Below are 7,893 nucleotides of genomic sequence, written 5' to 3'. Positions count from 1 at the left end.
GTTTCAGATTACGATCCTAGTTACATTATATGGGATTTCCATAACGCTTATGTAAATATTATATTTATTTGTATCACATGTTCTAGTTTGGATTGAGGCGTTATAGTTGGTATCAGAGTTAACCCTTGGAGAAGGTGGTCCGATGAGGGCGGGGAATGGCGCTGGGGCGCGAGGGCCTGAACAAGGAGCGGCTACTGGCAGGCTTCTAGGATGGCAACCTCCAAAGGGGAGAAGATCTGTGACCAGTTGTAAGGTCACATGACGAGAACGTCATGTGCTCAAGAGGGGGAGAATGTAATACCCCGAGAGCCCAGGGTTAGAGAAGTGTCATGACCCAAGGAATAATAGAAGGGTATTATTGTAATAAGATTGTAATGGGTTGTTAGGATATTTTTACAAGTTGTTAGAAGTACATGGGTGCTGTTAGGAGGTTGTTAGAAATTAGTTAACTAGCTACTATGCCTATATAAAGGCCCTATTGTAAGAGGAGAAGATATGCTTGAATTGATAATTGAAAACTCTTATTCTCTCTCTAAGAATTCTCTCAAATCTCCCTCTCATTTCTCTCTTCTGCTCTCCCTTAATTCTCTCTAATTTCTCTCCCATTCTTCTTCAATTTTCCCTCTAATACATTTTGCTCTTGACCTTAATTCAATCGGATCTTTCCGATTGTCCATTTCAACCTGTTATGAACCCTAGGTTCATGACAAATTGGTATCAGAGCCACCGTTTCTCGGCGGTTCTCTCTGTTAAGTGATTCCAGCGAATACAAGGACTCCAACGAGTTTCCTTGATTACGGTGTGATAGGTGAGTGCAAGCATCCGAAAGGAATCAAAACCAATTCAAGAATTCATGTGAATTCCAACCAGTGGTTGGTGATTGGGTGGGAACTCCACTGGTAATATTAAAGTCACTTTGATCATGAGTTGATAGCGAGAAGGAAGGTGTGATCGAAGCAAAGCCTCAAGTGATTTTTAGCGAGCCAGATTAGCATCAATTAAATGAGGAGACCATTTCAGTCATTTTGATCCGACTTGTCTGTACAATGAAGCAAAGCTAAGCGAATTCAGCTTCTTGTGAGTCCGACGGAGGAGTGACTCTCAGCTTGAGAATTCCGAAAGTGTGTTCGAGTCTTGAAGACGAAGTCGACCATTGACGCTTGGCCATGAATTTCAGTGAGTCTTGCTCGAAGTGGAAGGGAACGCAGCTTCAACGGATTTGGAAGCCAAGTCGTAAGCTACTGCAACCATCGAATTCTCAATTCTACATAATTTCGTTGGTTGCATCGTAGTCGCTCAAGGAAGGCGAGCAGCCCAGACGATCCCAAAGGCGATTCCTAGAGATCTGGCGCAATTCCAATATTCTAGTGCATTTAGCATTCGAGATAGAGAAACAACCAGGAGATTTTTGGTTGAATCTCGGAATCGATTACAATGACTCTCTGTTGGATCGATCAAGCAAAGATTCAAGGTGATTTATGAGAATTCAAAGAACTCATTGGTAGCCGCGACGGACACCAATCCACGGTAGGTGTCGACATTGATTGCGATGCAATGGGTTGCACGTTGGAGCGTCTCGACATAGTGGGTGTTACGATTTGGACTTGGGAGTGGGTGTAGCGATTGAACTGGTAGTGAATTCTGGTGATTTTGGAATCAGAAGTGATGGCAAATTGTGCTGGGAGCCCTGGACGGTGATTGGGTAGTAGTTGTTCTTTGGCTGCGATTTTGATTTGAGTGTATGGCAGGGAAATCAATTTCCATAGTTAAGGTCCAGGTTGAGAAGGATTGAAGGCAACTTGGCCTGGCTGGTCCGACGGTGTTTTCGGCAACTCTGATGAATTGATTGAGCAACGAATTCTAGAGTCCAGTGAACTGGAAGTTCCGACAACTACTCACTGATCAATTTCCTAAGGTTACAGAGATTGAGCTTGGGCTGAAAGCTGAGGCCGAATGTGGAAAGAAAAGCAAATTCGAGCCAGCCGATTCCAGTGGTGAAGCCGACAGTCAGTGTTCGAATTTCTACAGGCATAATAGGAGGTGATTCCAATTGAATTCTAGGCTGTTAGTAAGGTAAACAAAAGGTAGTTTTGACTTTGAATTTTGGTTAACTTTGTTTGAATGGGAGAGGCAAAGAAGAGCAGTATGTATATAGCTCCTTGGTCTTCAAAGTATGCTGATTGTGAAAAATCAGCTAAGGGAAGTAGGGCACACATGAAACAAATGGGGTCTCAATTGCAGCCGAATGATGCTGCATTTTCAGTGGTTAATTTTCATGCAAGAGAGCAGCCAAAATTGCAGCGGACCAGTGCTGCATTTTCAGTGGGGTATCCAACTCGTGAAGCTAGGGGAGGCAGTGCATACATGGGGCAGATGAGCCTTCAATTGCAGTAGAAGAAAGCTTCATTTTCAGTTGGAATGGAGCCTCAATGGCAGCCAAAGAAGGCTGCATTTTCAGTTGGCAGCAACAAGGAACAAAAGAAGGGGATCAACCAAGTTGACAAGGAAACAAGAAGTATAATACATGAAGAGTGCAAAGAATTCAGTTGAATGTTCCGCGAGAGGCTATAGGAGTTTGCAATGATACTGATTAAGAAGTATCATTACAATTTTCCAACGAAATATTTTGATGATTATCACGGAAGTTTTAACAAAGATGAATTCTTAAAAATGGAGCAGCAGGAGGAGAAGCTAAAAGAAAGAGCAAACAAGTAAGCAAGGAGCATTGATCATTTTATGGAAAGAGTTGGAGCATGAATCAGAAATGAAGGAAAGGCGGAACTAGGAGCGTGGTGAACACCACAATGAAAATTTTGCCCCATCCACCCGAAATGATGAGCTGCCAGATGATTTTAAACCAGATGGGAAGCCTGGATCAGTTGATAATGGAGATCTGCAAGCTACCAAGCTTAATGTTGGAAATTTATCTCCTCAGGTGGATGAAAATTTAGTTATTAAACAAGCGATAAAATCATAACGGGTTGAAATGGACAATCGGAAAGATCAAATTGAATTAAGGTCAAGAGTATAATGTATTAGAAGGAAAATTGAAGAAGAATGGGGGAGAAATTAGAGAGAATTGAGGGAGAGCAGAAGAGAGAAATAAGAGGGAGATTTAAGAGAATTCTTAGAGAGAGAGTGAGAGTTTTCAATTATCAATTCAAGCATATCTTCTCCTCTTACAATGGGGCCTTTATATAGGTATAGTAGCTAGTTAATTAATCTCTAACAACCTCCTAACAACATCCATGTGCTTCTAACAACTTGTAAAAATATCTTAACAACCTATTACAACCCTATTACAATAATACCCTTCTATTATTCCTTGAGTCATGACAAGAAGCTAGTATATATATCGAGAATAGTAAGGAAAGAAACAATACCATCTGAATACCTTTTGAGCTGAATGTGGATAAAAAATTCCCGGGTTAAGCGTGCTTGAGCTAGGGTACCTCAAGGATGGGTGACCCCTGGAAAGTTTGTGTAGACCCATTAGGGTAAGTTGATCCGATCCTTCTTATCGTTTGATGATGGATGTTACAGGTTACTATAATGCCCCAATCCAAACTAGGACATGTGATACAAATAAATATAATATTTACATGGGCGTTATGGAAATCCCATATAATGTAACTAGGATCGTAATCTGAAACGTGTTGGGACTTCCACCAAACATTCATTAGCACACATGATTATTTAATTTAGCTTTAAAATCCAGTCCTCTCATGACAAGATAACAGGGAACATAAAGTGTACATCACTCGTGAGATTAATACAACAAGAAGAGAAACAACACACTAGAACAACTAAACTTGCACAACCTTTCCCTTTTATTCCAAGCTTGAGCCTGACAAACCTGAAACATTTGAATATTCTAGGGGTGTGAAACACCCGGGTTAGATTGTTAAATCTAAATGAGGGTTCAAAATTAATTTCATGCATGTAAATGCAAAGATGTATGCTCCAGGTGGATGTGACGCAATGGTGTTGCAATCACCCCTGCCCAACATTATCATGTAACATGGCCTAACAACATGGCCAAGTGAAGACTCCCTTTACCCATGATAATCACAACTAGTCACAAGCCACACGTAGTGATGCATGAAAATACAGGAAAGAAATATGCATACCAAATAAAAGAACGTGATATGCACATATAATCACCACCAATGTGTTCAATAGTATGCTCAGTATGCGGGAAAGATATTTTAGGAAACCACTCACCTTCGGGTTCATCGGAAAATACTATTTACATGCAAATCAAGGCTGTTTACTGTCAAAACACTAGTTTTTGTAAGGTAAATATCAGATATTTTTACATGAGAGTGTGGGGATTGAAGTAGGGGTTATTGTTGAAAAATTTCAAGAAAAAGAAGGCCTCACGTGCCTTGGGAAGGGGCCCCACACGCTGCCATGCACAGCCCCCTCCCGGCGTGTGAAGCTCACGTGCTGCCCCTGCTTCTCGGGCTGTTTTCGATTTCTTTCGTTTTTCGGCCATAACTCGACCGTTTTAACCCTGATTCGACTCCCGTTTTTTTCTATAGCTCCCTTTTCCCATGCTCTACAAGATTATAAACTTAAATCGTACTTACCTCAAGATTTCAGTGGGTTTTGGCGAGTTCTTTGGTGTAGGCTTGAGAGCTCTTCAAGGTTTCTTCTCCTTTGTTTTTCGGCAGCACCTTGACTCTTTTTTTTTTTCAGAGTTTCCCTTTCAATATGCTTGCTTCTCTCTACTCCAATCCTTCCCCACTAAGCCTTGATTTATAGAAATGTTCGTCCAATCCCGTTTCGCCATTTGGCACTTTGAAATCATGACTAATTATTGCTTTTGCCATTTGGTGTCACATGATTTGGCCAAGTGTTATCTAGAGATTAGGCTTCATCATTGCTTTTGCCACTTGGTGCAACTATAGTTGTTAAAGGCGCGCCTAGGCGCTCGCCTAGGTGCCTTAAGGTGCTAGTTCAACGCCTCGCTTGGGCCAAGGCGAGGCGATTTCAGTGAGGCGCTCGCCTTGCACGGTGAGGTGCCGAGGCAAGAGGCGTGCCTAGGCACCTCTCATGAAACCTAGGTTTTAATTAAAACCTAGGCAGCCCAATTCCTCCCCCCTTCTCAATTCCAACATGTATACATTAACATATTTACTTTAATACATAAATGTCCACATTTTCTTTTATTTATATTTTATCTTATATTTACTTTAATACATAAATGTAAATAAGAAAGTACACCCCATTTGGATTCAATAAAAATATCTAAAAAATTAAAATCCATAATAATAAGAAAATAGAATTTTGGTTTTAGTACAAATTTAGGATTTAGCGATTTTACCACTCCTAAAATACATACTTACTATTTCTTGAAAAATTCATTAAAAATTATTTTAACAATAATGAATATTAGCTATTAAAATACCGGGAGATAGTTTTTCAAAATAAAAATATTTTCTTATATGTCTTCTTATAATGCGCTAATCTTCCAGACTTAGAAAAATAGTATTTTTCAAAATGAAAACATTTTCTTGATTGAAGGGGATGATGAAGATATTGACCTTGATGTTGATGATCTCCTTGATTATGATTGATTAAAACTTCTTTATTGATTGTGGACTTGTAGTGTTTATATGTTTGTTTAGAACTTTGCATGATGATTGGTACTTGTTTGAGTTTGAGACTTTAAGTTTGAACTTTGATGATGTTTTTAGTTTTGAATTTGCATGATAAATGAATCAACTTTGATGATGTTAATTTAGAATTTGAAGATAATGAATCATTAATGATATGCATGTGTTATTATTGATAATTTGATAGTTTTTTATGATTTTACAAGATTTTGAGTTTTTTTTCTAAAAGGCACACCTCGCTTCGCAAAGGCGCACCTCGCCTAGTGCATCTCGCGCCTCAGGCTCCATGATCCTTTGCGTCTCGCGCCTTTCAGAACTATGGGTGCCACATGATTTGGCCTAGTGTTATATAGGGATTAGGCTTCATCATTGCTTATGCCATTTGTCATTACTTGTTAAACACACTTAGATCTTGAAAATTTGATGCTAATCTTGACTCATCATTGCTCTTCAATGTGGCACATCCCCATGGTGCCAAGTGTCTCATCCTTATCCTTATCGAACAACTGGTTCATTTGGTTTGGTTAGCCTAATTCCTTAGTTACGAGTTTTAAGAATTTTCACTTCATCCCTACTTCTTTCATTATTTATGCCTTCTCTTCCTAGGAAACTCTTAATTTCCCAAATACCTCTCAAGGAGAAAGCGCCTTGTACCCTGACCCTAAGCCTTCTAATGGTCATGCTAGTTTTAGGCTTAAAACTTCAGATTATATTCTGTTGAGCCTACAAGCATTATATATTTTTCAAAATAAACCAATCTCATAAGGATTTGGGATATTACATTCAACCCTCCTTAAAAAATTTCGTCCTCAAAATTTATTCCATATCCTCTATTACATCAAAAAGATAGGGGTATTTCTTGCACATCTCCCTTTCTCTTTCCCACGTAACTTCTTCAATGTCATGATGTCTCCATAACACCTTTACTAGCGGTATTGATTTATTCCTCAACACTCGTTCCTCTCGATCTAGAATTCTCATGGGTTCCTTGACGTACGACAAGTTGTCTTGGAGTTTGATCACTTCTTCGAATGTTCGTCGAGATGGATCTGGCTCAAACTTTCTCAATTAGGATACATGAAAAACATTGTGAATGTTGGATAGTGCTGGGGGCAAGGCCAACCTATATGCGACAGGTTCGATCCGATCTAGAATTTCATATGGCCCAATATACCGCGGGCTCAATTTTCCCTGCTTCTTCCCTCTGGAGGTCATTCGAAAAGGTGAAACCTTTAAGTATACCTTATCTCCTGTCTTGAATTCCAAATCTCTCCGCTGATTGTCCGCATAGGATTTCTGTCGGCTTTGGGCGATCTTCATTCATTCTTGGATCATCTTGATCTTCTCACTTGTCCTTTGTACTAATTTAGGACCCAGGAGCTGTCTTTCACCCATTTCCGTCCAACAAAGTGGTGTTTTGCACTTCTTCCCATAGAGGGCTTCATAAGGTGCCATGCGATGACACTGATCCAAGGTAACCTTGGTTTGACAGTGGCTGAAGACCTTTCAAGCTCATATGACCAAGCCTCAAATGCCATAGTTCTGTCTTATCAGTATTAACAATGCAGACAGAATGCATGTTAACAAAGAGAGAATAACAATCATTCAAAACATATAATCCATTTTTCTTAGCACCAGTTATGATTAAATCATTTCCTTTAAACACATGCATAGAACCATTTTCTGCTCTATAAGAAAATCCTAGCTCATCTAAAATGCCAAGAGATATCAAGTTTCTTTTTAAGCTAGGTACATATCTTACATCAGTGAGGTTCTAGTTTTGCTATCATACAAGTTAAGTGATATGTTGTCATGACCCAAGAGGAATTAGAGGGGCAATGCTGCCATTAGTTACAATTGTTGGTTATGAGATGCTATTCATTCTGTTAAAGTGCACATGGGTGCTATTCTACAATATTCTATTACTTGAACAACCTATAAATAGGCCATAGCATGTAGAGAAATATATGTTGGAATAATTTAGTGAATTCATATTTCCCTCCTTACTTTCTCTCTCTAGTTCCTCCTTATTTCCCTCCCTTTCTCTTAATTTCTGCTATATATCTCCCTCCAATTTCTTCTCCGTTCCTCTCCCAAATTCTTCCCATTGCCTTCCTAGACCCTAGCTAAACCCTAGGGTCGTGACATTTGGTATTAGAGCCGTCGTTCCTCGGTTGTGATTTCAATCAATCTAGACGCGAAGACGAGGCGATTATGGAAACCAGTAGTTCAGGCAAGTTCGAGCAGCGATTTTGTCCGCATTTCATATCTA

Source organism: Diospyros lotus, chromosome 12 (assembly GCF_014633365.1).
Source record: "Diospyros lotus cultivar Yz01 chromosome 12, ASM1463336v1, whole genome shotgun sequence".
Lineage (NCBI taxonomy): Eukaryota > Viridiplantae > Streptophyta > Magnoliopsida > Ericales > Ebenaceae > Diospyros > Diospyros lotus.
Note: the sequence above shows the minus strand (reverse complement) of the source record.